The following is a 19,390-nucleotide window of genomic DNA, read 5'->3' on the forward strand; positions in this document are numbered from 1 at the left end:
ATTGTGAAAACTACTTTCATTATGTTCATCACTTTTATTATTTTGAATGTAGTAACATTGACATGTTTCATATAAAATGTTTGGCAAGATTTATTACTTAATGTTATATTTATGTTAAAATGCATTTCATAAGGTACAAGTAAAAGCATGGAATATTTTGGATTGATGCAATTCGCTACGATTTTGCTAGAGATAAATTGTTCAATTAGCGAGTGCTTAGCTAAGCATTAGCTAGGTATAAGTTTGCTAGGGGTTAGCTAGGGAATAACTACAACCAATTTGCTAGGGATTAGCTAGGGAATAACTACAATCAGTTTGCCAGGGATTAGTTAGGGATTAGCTACAACCCCTTTGCTACGGGTTAACTAGAGATTAGCTACAACTACTTTGCTAGGGATTATCTAAGGATTAACTATAACCCATTTGCTATGGATTAGCTACAATCACTTTGCTAGGGATTAGTTAGGGTTAAGCTACAACCGATTTGCTAGGGATTAGTTAGGGTTTAGCTACAATCAATTTGCTAGGGATTAGCTACAACCTGTTTGCTAGAGATTAGCTAGGAATTAACGACAAAGTGGTTCTCTAGCTACTTAGCTACCTATATTTTAGCTATGACATAATGTCTTTGCTATTAAAAAGGTTGATTTTTATAGTGTGTTATATAATCCATTATTAGATAATAGTAGAAGAAACATTTTTGTAACAACCCAATTTGTAATACTAGACGCATTTTTATCAAGTTGTTCCATTCAGTTATTAAAACACATAATTATGTTAAGAAATAGAAATAGGTACAATCTTTATAGATAGGAATTTTTCAAAACAATATTTTAAAATATTAGTGAAATTATAAGATTAGTACAAAATATTTTTCTAGTATTTATGCTTATAACTATGTCGATCACCAAATATCCCTTGACAGTATCAGTTTGCTTTCTATTAGCTCCCCTGTCACCTTTTCCTTACGTGAGTAGTACAATTATAGCAGAAAGATCAAAACACACAATAAATACATAAAACAAAGGTAAGTTAGAGTTATTAGAAGTATACTAACAATTCTACATTATGGCCATAATAAAATATCACTATATATTTAGATTGATTTTTACTAACAATTTACACTATGGCCATAATGAAGGATCTTTCATATTATTGTGTTCAAACATCAATTCGCAAAGTAATAGCTCAAACAATCATAAAGTCTCTAATGACACATTCAAAATCCTTCATACTCATCATAACTAGACGCGACATTCGAATGACTCATTGTATTGATTAGAATTTGAGTCCCTGCATGTGTTATGCTCACAATTCCTAATCAAGGGTCTTCAACATCCCATGGCCACATCTCATACCAAAAGTATAACAAGGTAAATCACTCATTTGTATATTTAACCATCAATGCCAAATCTACAAATAAGGACCTCTTTCAACTTTCACCTAATATCTTCCTTTATGAGTTCAATACTTAGTTGATTCAGGATAATTTTACTTCGAACTTTGACATCAATACCCTAACACAACATTCAAACAATAGCATTTCCACCTTGGAATTCACTACACTCTCATGCCAAGTCATACATATAAAACCAAAATGAATTCCAACTAAAATAGAGTATATATATCATTCACATGTTTCATACATATTTCTTTTCAACCATAATTCATCATGTTTAATTAAAGTTCACTTAAAATTCATATGATAGACATACAATTACAAAATAGGACAGTGCCCAGCGGCAACATACTTGAAGCTCCCTGACTTAAAAATTCGAAGTAGTGCCCAACGGTAGTCACTCCGCGCCCAAAGTTGAAACTCACTTATGCTTTGTATAAAGAGAGCACCCAATGGTCCAACCTGGCGCCCAATGACCTGGATCACTAGATCTCACCATTTAGATAACGCTCAACACTTTTGGAATGGCGCCTTACACTATTTCCATTGAAGCTCACTGACTTGGAATTTTGAATTTAGTGCCCAACGGTACTAGTATGACGTCTGATGCTACATGAGAAGATTTAAAACTTTGATTTTTCTATACTAGGTTAATCAATTGGATTATCTAAGTGATCTTCATCATTTTATTCATTCAATTGCCAGTTTACAATTTAAGTCCCATCATTACACAAAGCAATTTGAATATCTAGTATAAGAATCAAAGCACACAGTTTCATCAAATTATTTCAATCAATCCACAACCCAATTTCATCATTCATTCTCAAATATATTCATTCAATTCAAAACAATTATCAACCAATCCTATAATCAATCCCTACTCCAACAACCTAATTTGTAAGCAAATTTCTAACTTCACAAAGCAATGTTAACAGTTCACACCAGATTATAAATATGTTATATACTAGCTTCCCTTACCTTTGTCAATACTCCTAGAGTGCTTAAAGTACTCCTTCAATAACTCACTTGTGTAGGTAACTTTATCTACATAAAAGAGCATCAAATCAATTATCTAAACATCACTAAGATCATAGCCACATAGAGAATCAATTAGAGTGGAATTTGAACCACATGCAATCAATTATACTCGCATGCAACTGACGAAGACTTATTTGACTCTAGCAAATGATAGAAAAATAACTTACTTTATCCATGATTCTAATAAGATAGAGTTGTAGGATTCTCCGTTGTAAGTTGAGAGGTGATCTTTGATAAGAATAAATGGTGAATATATGTTGGATCTCTTAGGGGAAAGGTAGATTAAGATTAAGAGAAAGGTAATTTAAAGAAATAATAAGGTTTTATAACATGAACTCAACAATAGAAAAGTCTATATATCTTTTTATTAATAAGTTATTCGAGTGTCAGTTCATTAAACCTTTTATGACTTAAGTACTCGTTTTCAAGATCTTCACAACTTTATAGTAAATATTTTAATTAAATTTATAAAATAATAATTCTAAATAATTAGCTTAACAGTAATAAATTGACATTTTGTATCTTCTTTTAAATAAATTGTTTTATATTTTATAAACTTAAATTTTAAACTCAGTGTTGCATATATTATATAAAATTGGTTTTTATTTAAAATTTATATTGTAGTTGGTAATTAAACATCTTCTTTTAGATATTTAATAAAAATTGTTATGAATTTGACAAGTGTATCAAACCGCACAAGTAATAAAGTGAAAATTTCAAGTATCGTTTCCCAAGAAACTTATGCAATACTTGACAATTCTTACAATTTATAACTTAATTAAACAACAAATTTCACAAAAACAATTTTTTTTTTTGTATTTTTATCAAACATGTGGTGTGTAACAATATATGATAAAGACTTCACTAAGATTGAGTTTCATAATTCTATTAAAAGAAAAAGTAGCAAACAATATATTTCTAATTTCTTCTATAGCATTCACACTTTTTGTAACAAGCTATTATGTCTTACCGACAAATCTAAACTTGAAGAAAAAAAAATCAGTGTGAATGGCTTTACCCAGGGTTTTCACTTCCCCTGGAAAAAATCAGTGTAGCTAATAGATTACTGGATGTTTTTAGCAACCCCTGGAAAGACGCAACTTACGTGGGATTTTTGAACCCCCGCTACTGTCTAGGATTTTCAAAACCTCCACTACTACCCACGGTTTTCAAAACCCCCACTATTACCAGAGGTTTTCAAGACTCCATTTTTGCTTGGGATTTAAAACCCCATTAGTTCTGGTGTTTAAAATCATCAAATCTATGAAATTATTTGTCGTGCATCATGCTGATATACTTTCTAGTTATTATTAAAACCACTTAACCTTTTAAACTTGGTGCTAAGCTAAATCTATTAAATAGTATTACTCCGAAAAATTTGATCCCAGAGCACATTAAATAGTATTATTAAATAATATTACTCCCAAATTAGAGTACATAGTTGGCTTCCAAATAATTTAATAACCATAAAAAAAAGTCAGAAACAGAACCACATGATTAATCAGAAGTATTATTCTCTATGAGAATGAAACTACTATTTTATTCATATTAGTTAACAATAACAAGTTAAAATAACACTCTTATTTTACACATTTATCTTTTTCTATGTAGTTGTTTTCCGTTTGTTGTTAAAACTGGAAACATCCTCTAGAGTCTACCCTCTTTGATCTCAGAGTAGTAGAGAGTTCTTCATGTTCATGTTCAGATTGAGTCCAATGTCAAACCCATTATAAGCAAGTGGAGCATACATCCATAGATCATCAAAGCTTAAAATCTACATAAGAGAAAACCAGAAAAAAAATGTTATAATGTGATTATACAAAGGTTAATCTATGTAATTTGGAGTTGTTTTCACTGCCTCTTCAAGCATTGTACTTATATCAATTTGCATTATACACATCCATCCATGAAATCAATTACTTTGGCTCATAAAGTTAGATATATTTTCATGATTTTGTCATAGTAACTCATAATTTCAAAGTTGTAATAATATTCGGTGGACAAAATAGAAATTTAACCAATATTCAGTTTCATGAACAATAATTTAAAAAGTAAAATACTAGATTTATTCTATAGCCATTGTTACCCTTCCTGACATCTGGTATCTACTCAGGTGGTAAGTCCTCAAGAGTGGACTTCTCACCTGCATCTTAAAATAAGATTTCCAAAACTATAAAGACTACATATAAAGAAAACTCTACATACATTTTTTTCTTACAAGGTAGCAAGCATGTGTTACTGTTTTATGATGCCTATAATTTTTGCCTTTGTACACAATGATAACCTTTTCATTATATTGGTATTACTAGAACTACAAATAAAACAAAACCAGTAGCATAACAGGTAGAATGTTAGTAACATTAGTCAAAATAGCAAAATAATGGATGCATAAACTACTAAAACTAGATAAAGTCCTAAACTAAAGACAACAAATGAATAACTATTCTAAAAATTCAAAAACAGTAACTAAAAATGGAAAATAAAACTACACTAAACTAATCTAAAGTGAGTCCTGATAAAATTGTAGATTAAGCATTATTAGTATTTGATCATATTAATCAATGCAGTAGATATAAAACTTACAAAGCCTATATTTTCTCACTTTTAACAACAGCTTCTCAGAAACAAGAAAAAATTTACTGTCAAGCTTCCTATCTCCTACCATATGAGAGTGCTATAGAGTCTTAACAACCCCGAAATAGAACAATTATTCATTGACCAATAGAGTTTAACTATTCATCGAAAAAGGCTAGTGATGTAGGGAGATGATGAAATTAGGGAAATTAAATTCAGATGAAAATGGGAGCATGAGATGAAATTGAAAGAATGGTGACAAAATTGAAAGCAAGGAAACGAAATTGAAAGAATATGTTTATTACATGATTTCAGTGAGAACAATAAAATTGAAAAATCAACGTCTTCCCTCTCCTAGGGCGCGAGCCATAACTGCTTCATTTTCCTTCTCTTAGGCACAAAATTGAAATCAGAAAGCAACACTCCTTACTGATTATGAAATCAACATAATTTGTTGACGAAATCAGGCGACAAAAATGAAATTGAGAGCAAAAATAGGATGAAATGAGCAGTACAAACCTTGTGCAAAGTGAGAGGAATGGAAAGGGAGAAAGGTAAAGAGGAATTGGGAAAGGGAATGAGAAAAAGTTTAGCCAAATAAAGTTTTTTAAAAAATAAAAAAAATAATATGATAATAACTTTACTGAGGTTTTTAAAAAACCCCAGAAACTTACTTGGGGTCACTAAAATCTCTGCTAATGTATATTTTTACTGGAGCTTATTGCGATCCCATCTAAAAAACCCCTATTAGAAACATAAAAGGTTTAGGTGTGTCAATCTGGTACCCACTTCTAAAAAAGTGTCAATTGCATCCCAACTTTTGAAAAAGTGTTTCAATTAGGTCACTTTCAGACGGAGTTAACTAACGCCGTTAACGATGTGCCACGTGTTAGTCTGTGTTTTTTTTATTTTTTTTATTCTTTTTTTTAATTTTTTTGAAAAAAAAAATAAAAGTGCCACATACTGACACGTGATACGTCGTTAACGGTGTTAGTCAACTCCGTTTGGAAGGGACCTAATTGAAGCACTTCTTCAAAAGTTGGGATGTAATTGACACTTTTTTAAAAGCGAGTACCAAATTGACACACCTGTATCAAAGTAGGTACCATCCAAGTAATTAAACATATATTTTTGTAGTGAAATATGTTTAAGATAAATATTATTTTAGAGAATATGTATTTCTTAACAAACACTTCCTATCTTAAAAGTGATACATACATTCATTTATTATCCTTTGACAGTATAGTAAATTCTCAGCGTTGAACTCGACATGTTGGAGTAAACAACTCTTATTGAAGTTGAAGATAGAAATTTAAATTGGAAAAGTTATATAGTCTTAAGAAAATAAAAATTACTCTTATAAGTCGTGTGCATACCTTAATATCGCGATAAATAAGCGAAGAAAAATAATGTAGTAAGTGAAACGTTAGTTTTTAAAGTGAATACTTAAATCCATAATTTAAAAGAAATTTAACATTTCATTGAATTTAAAGAATAACTTTATTAACTATTTAACACAATTTCACAATTAAAGTAATTATTTCTTTTTTAAATTATATTAAAAATAATTAGTCAAACTCTCTAATAAAAACTACTTATTAAGAAAACAGAATATTTCACGTCTACAATGAAATAATATAATGAAAAAGCATTAATTTGGGTTAGAGCACCTCTGAGTTGATCCAGAAAATGCACTTGATGCAACTACTGTTTGCAAAAAAAAAAATCATACCTACTTTTTTATGAGAGTTACAATTTTTTTCTTTTATTTACTTTGATTAATCATACCTATTTATTGATGAGAGTTACAATATCCCTAATAAGTTAGTCACTATTCTAATGAATTAAACCATATCCATAAAAAAAGCTACAATAATTATAAAAATGACAAATAAAGTTATGGGTGGGTGTCAATTACCTCCACTTGTGTACTTCATATGAGTTTATCCTAAAAAATGTTGTTATAATTGCATTTACAGTCAACCTAGAGACAATAGATATTTTAGTATATGTATAACTTCCAAATATGCGATCCTAGTCATATTTTCTTATGTTGTTAGGTGACAGGTATTTACTTTTTATTTTAATTTTAAGTGCTCAAATTCTTCAAGGGTGGCTTATCTTTGAACTTTGCACATGATGAATCTCTTCCCACTAGAAACAATTTATAGCACTACATTAAAAACAATGAATATTAGAATTATACATCTTTAATAGCCCCAAACATATTTACTTAAAGCACTTCACATATAAGCTCAATTTAGGAACACTGATTAAGTGTTGCACTTAAATGTAGAAGAAATTTCAAAGTCTAGAATAAAGATGTTTTGATAATAACGGAAGATGTTGAAGAAGTTTAAGATGTATTTAGAAGTTTTACTTTTGTTGTACGTTATTTTAATAATTTACATAAGATAATGTTAAAATCATCACAACCCATCTTAAAATGAATTAAAGAGAAAATACATTTTGAAATATGAAGAAAATAGTTTTATGATATTTTTAAGATCAAGCCATGTATAGAAGTTAGTAAATCAAACTCCATTAAAACAAAATATAGATACAAGGAAGTCAAATCAAAAGAGTAATGTTCATAAATATGAAAAAGAAAGAAAAAGAAACCCAAAATGGAGCAACCGTGAGAGATGATTTATCTAACCTTAAACCTCCAATTGACGATCTCAATGATCAAAATGAAGAACCATATGTTGGGAACTTTTTGTCAAACTTTCAATCTAATCCAACTATTAACAAAAATGGAATTACAATTTTACTAAGGTGGCTCAATGAATATGTCAAAAAACTTTCTCTCTCTTTTCTCTCTTCGAAGGGCTACAAAAAAATAAACCTCTCTCTTAAGGGACCGATCCAACGATCCATGATTGATTTGTTGTAATAATATAACTTAAGTGGTCTTTCAATTTTTTTAGCAATTTGCATCCTAGTGACAAAATTTCTCAACCAAATCCAATGACTAGATGCCTTAAATATAACCTAAAGTGGGTCTTAAATCATTCTTACATCTAGCAAAACTTGAGTGGAATATCGAGTGATCTTTATATGTGAGCATATAATCCTTTGTTCATCTTAAATACCTCGTAACACTACTGTAGATATGACTATATATATCATAAACCAAATCTATTATAAACCAAATCTAATTCTAACTAACATCTAGACAAAATACTTTGCTCACACTTTGTTGAACATAAGCTAATGCATTTAAATCTATTAGACTTGCGTCATTTTTGCAAAAGTTAGTTAAAGTTAATATTAGTACATACGAAAGTTAGTTGGAGTTAAATTTAGTACATATAAAAGTTAGCATATTACCTCATCTCAACCACTTTGATAAACTACCTTGCACAATTGTTGCCATCCATTGCATGACGTAATAGTCACAATCATAACTCCTATTTTGTTTATTACACTACACTCATCGTGAAACTATTTAGATACATTAAATGATAATACTAAAAGTAAATGAATGATAGTGTATAAATACCTGGAGGGAAATTCATGTGACCCTTTTAGTATTGGTAGTTGATCTACCACTCAGTATCTATTAGAAGCACCATTCTAGATTTTTTGGTGACAAAATTGGGACTTGTTACAGAAGGTGCGAATGCGAGAGAAGAAATTAGAAATATATTGTTTAATGTTTTTGTTTTGAATAAAATCATGAAACTTAATCCTAGTGAAGCTTTTATTATATATTTTCTTAAATCAAATTAATTGTTTTTATTGTGTGAATTTTATTGCTTTCTTAGATTTAGACTTATATCTTATTCATCAACATGTTTCCTTGTTTGAAAATTATTCACCTTCATTAGTAAATAAACATAATTTTTTTAAACTACATTAGTCTCTTGGGAAACAATACTTGAACTTTTCACTTTATTACTTGTGTGATTTGGTATACTTGTCAATTCCATAACAAGTTTTTGGCACCGTTGTCGGGGAATAAAGTTTGGTTTAGTTAATTGTGTTTTGTTTACAAATTTTGGTTTAATTTGTTTAGTTTATATATATATATATATATATATATATATATATATATATATATATATATATATATATATATATATATATATATATATATATATATATATATATATATATATATATGTAATCTCTCTATTGTGAATGAGAGGCAAGATTGTGATTGATCAATTACTTTATGATCCAGAAATTGAAAGAATCTCTCGGAGGAACAACAGTATAAAGAGAAGAATTTTCAAAGAAGCACGTGAAGTTTTCTCTAGAAAAATATAAAGCACAATTGATTTCTCATATTACTCTCATATCCAACCGTTAGATCAGGAAGAAGAGGTAGAGATGGTTGAACAGGTAAATGATCGTAGAGCTTAGGAGATTATTAAACATTCACAAGGCCATTTAATTTCAATAGCATTGTTAGGCGAACAGTAACTGCAACAAATTGGAGATAAAGTTTGCTATTATACATTTGGTGTAGAGCAATTAGTTTCATGTATTATCTCATGAGAATCCATACAATCATTTGGCTTCATTCCTAGAGATATGCAATAGTTATAATTAGGTTGCATTTTGTCTTTTAGGCCTCAAGACAATGAAGTTATTTTCTAACAAGGAGTATAAGGGATTTAGCTATAGTTTTTTGTGCAAATCTCTTTGTGTCATATCACTTTTGTCATAACGTAAAGATTATTCCATTGTCTCTAACAACGGACACCAATAATTTTAAAGTATGTCAAATTCCAAAATATTCATAGGTATGCTATTTTCCTGGATTTCTCCCTTTTGAGACATGTCTCTTGCTTAATATAATCTACTTGACATAAATTTTCTGCTAAATTATATAAATTACTTTATCAACTTGACAGATTTGATAGGGTTGGATATAAAAGGTCTTCAATTTTTGTTTAGGAATCGTCTGGTTTATGTTCCTTGGTATCTTAGTGAATTGTCAAACGAAAAGAGCAATGCTGGTTCCAATGAATGTTAACTCCAAGCATTTGAAGTTGGACATCATGTTGAACTTGCATTCAGATTTTAGACACTTCATAGTGATCTAGGAAGGAGTACCAAATGGACTTGGAACAACATGAAACATCATGTTTTACTAATACATTAATTCATGTCAAATCATGATGGACTCTTGATTGGACGCATGATATCATACATGGAACCAAACACATTGCATGATAGAAAGACAAATCTTAAATGCCATGATTTTGTTTCATCTAGAATTTGGGTTTTGCAGTAGCCTTTCTTTTTACAGGTTCAAAAGAGATTGAATCAAGAATATAGACAATATTGAAGTTAATCCATAATCCATTTGATTTGCTTCAATTCATTAGGCATATATAGCCTTGGCATTTAGATAAACATAAGCTGAAGCATGATGGACTCATACTATAACACTTTAGTTATTAGGGAAAAAAGAATTCAGTGGCTCCTTTTCCTTTTTATGGAAAGCTTGATTAATTTATTGGAGGATCATGAACTACTTTTAACCTCATTTGAATTAAACAATATAATTCATGTCTTATGTGAGAGTGGGATTTTGCTTCTAATACATTTAATTAATTATCTGTATATCACATTACATTGAATCAATTCCAGACAACCAATTCATTTAGGGAATAAAAAAACTAAACCAAATTAACTAAGAACTGCACATGACCAATACCTTTAAGCCTTTCAACCTCTCCTTTCAACAATCTCAATGTCACCTTCCATAGAGGTTGTTAATGGCGTCTCAAATGCCTCTCAAACGACTCTTAATTGTTTCCCCAAGCACCATAGAAATGAAATTGGGGATTTCCTCAATTAGGGCTCGAGAGAGAAAATGGCAAAATAAATAGTAGGGGCTTGAGACACTTACTCTGCCGATGGAGGGCGTTGAGACTAGGGAGAATGAAAGTGGTCGGTGACAAAGTGGGAGACGTAAAGTGTGGTGTTCGTGTTTGCAGGTAGGGAGTTCCTCATGTTTTTCTATGAGAAGAGGGAATTGACAAATATAATTCATCTATAAGGACACATACAATTTATCAACAATATTAAAGATGAATATTTTATACTAACACCTATCATCAACATTACCGACATTTTTTGACGGATATATCCTTCGATAAATTAACCAACATAATCCGTAGTTGATAACTACATATTACCGACAAAATCGAATCTGTCGGTATATATCCGTTAGTAAATCCTGTATTTCTTGTAGTGTTTAAACATGGAGTAAATTCTTGAGAATCTAATAGAGGTCATTCAATCTATGATATAAATGTTATCTAGGACCGTAACCCCGAGGCAACCACCAGAGGATCAAACCAATCTAAGAATAAGAATGAACTAAGCCTTTATTCTAAGAATGTAAAGAGTATTTTTTGTTTTCCTTTTCTTTGGACATATTACAACAACATTAACTAAGCAAGCTCTTTGTGTGTTTACATGACATACATATAGTGTTTGAGGCATTATTCTTTTAGGAAGCAAAATATACAATTGTCATTTTCATATATGTACTTTATTATACCTGTGTTATGAAACAAAGGATATTGTAATATAATTTAGTTTTATTTTAATATTGTGACTTCCTAACATATTTTTATATAAAACATAATATTATTTTAATAAATAATACAAACATAGGTTTTAAATCCCTGCCATAAAATAGTTACAAATAAAGGAGGTTGGAAACCTCTACAAATAATAGTCACCAATAGGAGAAGTTAAAACCCTCTACAAAAATTAAACCCTCCATAACATAACTTTGATATCATAAGTCGTCCTAAACCTCTACAAATAGGTTATGGAGAATATAACTGTGGAGGTTTAAAAAACCCCATAAATTAAGTTGCAGAGGGTAAGAACCCCAACAAATTGAAATAAAAACATCCACATAATAGTTTTTTTTTTTGTAGTGTGTGATCATTGACATAAATTGGAGTATATCTAACATGTACAAATTATCTTTGGCATGTCCCAACATGTCAGAGTGACTACATTTTGGCCTAGTTTTATTAACAAATTTATTCTTACTATATTATAAATTGATATATCTGTGAAGAATTGATAGAAAATGTTATATTGTCTATAGTTTTAGGAGAAGAAGAATGAGTGTTAATAGTTTCTCATTGACTTTCTTCTTGGAGAAAAGGGAGAAGACATTACCATTTGAGGACATAGGGTTAGATCGGCGACAAATTTGGGAGATAGAGTCATGCCAACCCATCAAGAAAGATAGGGCAATATTCACTGTGTGTTGAAGTTGTTGAAGGTCATCACAAAAATAGTGAAAAATTGGTTTATAGTTAGGTAATTCCTTCCAAATAGACTATAATTTTGTACAACACGTGCTGAAGACACATCAACTGGCTTTGGAATTTAAAACTTTATGCGCCATTATTGCTTAAAAATTTGGTTTCAAGTCATCCAAAATTTCTTGCATACTAGTGGCAAACAAGATGCTGATTTAAGATTTATTTGAAAACGGAATTGTAAAACCTTGAAATGAACACACTTCATGAGACCAAGTCACGAAGATCGCATATATTGTAGGGTCTTTGAGAGGATGTAGTCAATGAAAGACATTTTTGTTCGTTACAGATCAAGTGGTGTTATTCTTGTGATCAAATGGTTGAGATGTGTGAGAGCAATATTAGGTTCATCTGAATGATGTAAGAAAAGTAGGTGCATCTTAACTTAGGCATTTTGGTTGAGTGGTCATATATAAAAGAAGACAAAAAGCATCAGAAGTCACTATAAGAAAACACAATATTATAGTCCTGCTATGCTTGTGTTTTTACCCTTGCGCTATGCAGGGAAGCTTTTGAATATTTGTGTAGGTTGTAATAGCAGAAGAAAATTAGAGACGGTCCCACCCATTCAAAAGGGACTCTTTAGTTTTTGTAGCTTTAATTTTGGGTCACAAATAGCGTGGGCACAACCATCCCTAATAATTTAATATAATAAATTTTAATTTTTCTTAATATAATTTATTAGTAGAGTCGTTTAAATCGTTTCTTTTCTTTATTTCTTAAATATTATATTCGATAGTATTAGGGTCTCAATAGTCCTATGTTCATATTTAAAAGAAAATATTTAAGTGTTCACTAGCAATTTCATTATCGAAGAGTTTCAACTTTTGCATATTCTAGATTTATGAAAACTATTCCAACTTATTATCAGATAGGTCCAACTATTGCAAATTTCAGAGCCATGAAAACTACTTACACTTTATAACACCAACGCTTGCAATGAAAAGGAACTAGAGGTTCTTGATCCTTTTCAACAAGGTTCGGAGAAGGTTACCATTTGTGCACTTAATGGTGATGGAACATGTGGTCGTCTCATCGTCTCCATAGCCCGCTCCGAGATCAAATCCATCATATAGAAAATCTTGTTTCATACAAAATGGCACCATAGGTGTTTTAGGCACCACCATCGCAATGCATGAGAAGATTAGAAAAAAGAAAAAGTAAAAGTTGAGAGCAGAGCTATGAACCTAAAACATGTTTTTGTCTCATATTGGAATGAATGATGCTGGACTGAACTAAGTTGGATGATTTATGGAGTGTAAAAAATTAAAATATGATGAAGCATTGTTCAATTGATTAGGAGCGATGAGGAACGTTAGATAACCCATATTGGAGGGTTTTGTGTTTGTTTTCAAGAAAGATGTAGTGTGCATTACAGGTCATTGATTATGTAAATATAATAAATAAACCTTCATAACTCATTTACCGAAATGTAGACATATAGGACTGAAATGCCTTAAGCACATATGGAGGAAATGACTCTTCATTTTCCATTTTCAGGCTGCTTGAACTTTATAAAAAATAAATAAACATTATACATTTATAAAAAATGGAAAATTGAAGCTATAATTAATATATACATATATTTTTTTTATTCTTATTTCCATGTTTCAACTTTGCTTAAGCTCATGGTATAGAATTACCTATGCTGAGATAAATAGGTAATAAATAAATAATTTTAGTTTGTGTTGGTTAGAGGGACGATAATCAACTCAACATTTGATGCAGGTAATAAAATATCTTTTATTTCACTATCACATATCTCAACATAAATAAATTTATATTAATTTTTATTTGATTAATGCGTTGCATCGGCTTAAAGTATTCACCCTATTCTTTTCATTTATTTTTAAATAACCACCCTGGTAGCGTATTCTTAAAAGCCAATACCATTTTATCGAAACTAAAATAAAGTATTCTTGTAGTGGGTGAATTGCATAAGGAGAAAAACATTTTTTTTCTAATATAATATTACAAAAATGATAAATTGAACATCATAAAAGAAAAAAAAAGTTATTTATTGTGAAATCTCTTAACGTATAAAGCAAAAGAATACTATATAAATAATAAAAAAAAAAGTAACAACAAAAAAGAATAATTACCAGGAATAGAACAGAAAAACAACTAATAGAAAAACTGAAACAAAAATAATCTAATATGCATGTTGAACATTTTGTACTTTAATTCTAAATAGATCATTCTTTTAACATATATATTTGAATCTTTAAACAATAACTTTTTCTATTTTTTTAAAAAAAATTAATTAACGTTCCCTTTATAGATACACTCAATGTATACTTTTGTTTTGATAACTCAATACTTTAAATTACTATATCTTTCAAAAGATAAAAGCTATACAAAAAAATTGATCAAATCACGTATAAATCCACTAGAACAATCATATTTCACTTTTTGCTCCTTTTTCCTCTCCATTTATAGTTTTATTCACCGCTCACAATAACAACATACATGCTTTTTCCTTAAGAGAAATATACTACATAAAGTGCGTAAATAAAATATAAAAAAGAATATTAAATGTCAATTCACTTAATATAAGAACATTAAAAGAGTTCTACTGTCTATATATTTTATTTAAGCGAATTATGGTACTCTTGTAATTAAAAAAAAAAAAACCCACTAATACCCATGACCAATAACACTCCACTAATAGCAATAATGGTAGTGTCACTTGTTCGCTATTTCACCAATGAACTCTGCAAGACATTCCATCGTGCTTAAACATAATAATCTCCAATTCAGTAATATTTTAGTCGTTAAGTTTAATAATAATATGTTGTATCCATTAGTGTTATTGTGTTTTGTTTTTGCATATAAAAGCTGTACTTCACTGAATATACGTGGTAAGAAATTGAAGTTGTGACCTTCTTATACCTAGAAAACATTGTGAAGCCATTAGTTATGGAATTTTGATCTACTTCACTTTTTTCTTCTTTTTGCTTCTTACTTTTCTTTCCTCTCGTTCATATATATGCTTACCTTAAACAATGGACAGGTTGACATAAACTTCTACGAAGAATCTTGTCCCAACTTTCCCACCATTATTGTTAGATATGATGTTTGGTCAGCCATAAAAAATGACACCAGAATGGCTGCGTCTCTCCTTCGATTGCACTTTCAAGATTGCATAGTAAATGCTTTTTTTTTTTTTTTTATTTCTTACATTTCAACATTAACTGCATGTATACCTACTTATTACTTGATTAGCATGGTTTTTCTCTGCGTGTTTTTTTTTTCTCATAATCATGGTGAGTTTTTTTCCCTTGGTACGCATTTATATGCTTCATTGTCCTTTCTCTTGTTGTGTATAATAATCTCTTTATCTACCCAGTTTTTTTACTTTGGTTTGTCAATTTTTCGTTCAAATGCTGCCGCACTCCGTCTGAATCCATAAAAATATTAACTAGCAGTTTTTAACAACTAGGTTTACTTTCATTGTCTTAGAGTATTTGGCAAAATCATATACTTCAAAAAAATTTCAATTTATTAAGATCCTATTAAATAATATGTTTTCTCACATCTTTTCAACTCTCAAATCTCTCGACATAATCGTATTAGTTAGAAATCTCATTTTGTAATTATAAATGACATTAGTAAAAAATGTCATTATTAAAATGTACTATCAAATTTCATATCAATTTTATTTGGATAAAACTTTTATTATGTATTTTATTATTTCCGAAAAAAAAACCTTAATATTAGTTAAAACGAACTTACTACTTCTGTAAAAAGCATGATAGTTTTTTATTAATTGTGGTGCATAGTGTTAAATTTAAAATTTGATAATTGATGAAGATAAAATGGGTATTTTAGTGTTATTTTAAAAAGAAAAATAGTTAATAATTTATTTATTTTATTTGCTTATGTTTATTTTAATGTGAGGACATGAGGGTACAAAGTAAACTATGCAATAATTTTTACCGTAAGTGGTTTGCATTACATCTATAATATGTCAATTACTTATTGTATGGGTAACATGCCGGCCATATCCCGGCCTCTCTGTATGTGGAAAGGCCGACCACACTCCCCAGCCCCATGGAGAGGGAAGGAGACGTGCACGCAAGCCCAGCAGACAAAGGAAAAGGGGCCAGCATGATGTAGAGGTCGGCTACATCTCGGTTTGCCGCCTGGCCCCGGCCCAATAGTGGCTAGTTGGATAAGGATGATGATGTACAAACGAGCAATCTTAGTCAATAAGGAAAGAGCTGATCCTTGACAAGGTACAAACGAGCAATCTTATTCAATAAGGAAAGGTCTGATCCTTGACAAAGTACAGACGAACAAATCTCAGTCAAAATGAAAAGAGTTGATCCTTGACAAGGTATAGACGAACAAATCTTAGTCAAAAAGGAAAGGACTGATTCTTGGCAAAGTACAGACGAACAAATCTCAGTCAAAATGGAAAGAGCTAATCTTTGACAAGGTATAGACGAACAAATCTCAGTCAAAAAGGAAAGGACTAATCCTTGGCAAAGTACAGACAAACAAATCTCAGTCAAAATGGAAAGAGCTGATCCTTGGCAAGGTACAGACGAACAAATCTTAGTCAAAAAGGAAAAAGCTGATCCTTGACAAGGTACAAACGAACAATCTCAGTCAAAAAGGAAAAAGCATATCCTTGACAAGATACAAACAAATAATCTCAGTCAATAAGGAAAGAACCGACGTGTACAATCTTAGTCAGAAAGGAAAGAGTTGATCATCGAATGCGAATGGCCCGCAAATAATAACAACATGTCTACTAAGAGATTAATGTAAATAAAGGTCTAGTGACTACAAAGAGGTACACTTTTCTCACTTTACTACATACGCCTCATATCGAATCACTATTTGACTTGAGCGTCAGAATGCCTGTAGGTACCCCCACTCTCGGAGTTCATACAACAAGAAAATCCAGGAAGAGCCAAAGAGAAACAGTAGGAGGGTCGACACAGAAGGTTCTTGAGATCGTCTGGTTCCATACTAAAATAGTATTGATCAGGTACACTTATGAAAAGGCTACGATGCTTTCTATTGTCCTTGATGATACACCATATTTCTCAGGTGCAAAGAATGCTTTTCCAAATCGCAATTCACTTCTGGGGCTCCAACTCATTAATAATATAAAATAACAAGTCAGAAAGGCTATGACCATACTGTCCTACGTTGATATCTTAGCTTTAGTAGAGCGATGGATATCATTCACAAAAATACTCATAATTAAAATAAAAAATGAAAATAAATGGAACAAAATAGATAATAGACAAATAATGTAATTTTATTAAAAGAAAGAAAAATTACATATCATTCATCTTAAGGAGAAAACAATAACAACCTCTCTCTTGGAAATAAAAAACAAATACAAGAAGGACTTTAACGGAGAAATTAACCCTCTCTCACTTTAAAGGAGAAACTAATATTCTCTTTTAATCCTTCTCTCAAGAAATAAAGTAAAAGAAATGAAAATGAATGAAACTTTAGGATGTGTTCCTAAGGAAACATTTGACTCCTTTTATAACATGAAAAGTAAGTTCCAATATGTAATCCCCCACCGATATGGGAATTCTTTTCTAATATTCTCCCACTTGAAGATTTTGATGAAAATTAATCAAATCTTCACACCATGCTTTATTTTTTGCCATTCTATCATAACACCTAAAGTTCCTTTGATGTATCTCAAGATCCTCTTAATAGTACTTCAAAATAGCATTCATAAGGTTACCCACTGCCGATGCATACGGTACTCGAGACATCTCCATCATCTCTGCTACACTATTAGGACTCATAGGTGAGGAACCGTTGATAGAAAGTGGGGTAGAAATTGGCTTGCAATCTTGCACGTTGAAGCGCCACAAGATTTTCAATAAATATTTCTTTTGAGAAAGCCAAATCTTCTTATCTTTTTTGTCTCGGTTAATTTGCATCCCTAAAATCTTGTATGCTAGTCCCAAGTCCTTCTAATCAAGCTTCCTAGCTAACCATACTTTAAATTCCTAGATTTGAGATTTGTTGGGCCCTACGTGTAAGACCCGAGAAAATTAAATAATTAATTAAATAATTATTTATTAAATATGGGTAGTAGGAGTCTTTATGGCATTTAATGTTGATGGTTATGACGTGGAAAAGTACTAGCTAAGTGGTTGAGAGTACTTGATTGTGTAAGAGGACTTGAATAATGTAATCCTAAAATTGTGTTTTGTTTTTAATTTATGCATTATTTAATGTTATGTTTGAATGCGGTTAGTGATAATGTAATCCTAAAATTATAGAAAGTATCACGAAACATAGATTGGTTGAATATGTTGTGCATTAGCTTTGTGATTGAATGGTTGTGTGTTTGAACCTTGCTAAGAACGAAATTAAACTCTCTTTTTGCCGAATTTTCTTTTGGCATGAAGGTGAAAGGGTATAGAAACCCTAGCTACAAAAGTGACAGCCAAGAGAGATAGAAAATAGCCATAATGGACCTTGAATAACAATTAACCTCATGATTAATAACAAATTTCGTTTTAGAACATTAACCCTCATTAAGGGACAATTAAGAGATATTGAATTGGAAAGAAAAGGTGAATTTGAGACTGCATTTTCGTGGTGCTGAGAGGAGAGGGTTCCAAAGCTATCAAAAAGTGCTTTTAGAGGAGTGAAAGCTGAGAATTTTGGAGTAGGGAAGGAAGGTTCTTAGATCTCTTGAAAGAAAAGCTTGGAAGACCAATTGGAGCAAGGATTCCAGGTAAGAGGAGTTTTCCTTGCATGTTTTATTCGTGTTTGCCGTATTGCATGCTGTCATGATCCAATGTATGAAATTCCCTCATGAATTACGTTGTTTCTCGTAGTTTTTAGGTTTCTGCCCAGAAACCGCCTAGCAGTCGGGAGTGTGCCGTCAGGCGATGCATCATTTTTCTACCTAGTTTTCTGGGTTCTGCTATGAACCTCTTGGCGGTAGAGGTGAACTCGTCAGGCAATGCAGGGTGATTGTAGTTGTGTTGTGCATTTTGTGATTTTTTGTGATACTATGACTCTCCATTTGGATTATTAAGTCTGTGTAAATGCGTGATGCCATAGTGTTGCTATC

General features: G+C 30.9%; 1 long non-coding RNA gene across 2 annotated transcripts; it reads left to right on the forward strand.

The window, feature by feature from the left end:
- Positions 1-15,174: 15,174 nt before the first annotated feature.
- Positions 15,175-19,390, forward strand: LOC114174870. Of its 2 annotated transcripts, none has more exons than XR_003602754.1 (2): positions 15,175-19,048; positions 19,152-19,390. It is a non-coding gene; the product is annotated as an uncharacterized LOC114174870 (long non-coding RNA). The 2 variants fall into 2 exon arrangements; XR_003602755.1 differs by having other exon boundaries at positions 19,159-19,390.

Source organism: Vigna unguiculata, chromosome 3 (assembly GCF_004118075.2).
Source record: "Vigna unguiculata cultivar IT97K-499-35 chromosome 3, ASM411807v1, whole genome shotgun sequence".
Classification (NCBI taxonomy): domain Eukaryota; kingdom Viridiplantae; phylum Streptophyta; class Magnoliopsida; order Fabales; family Fabaceae; genus Vigna; species Vigna unguiculata.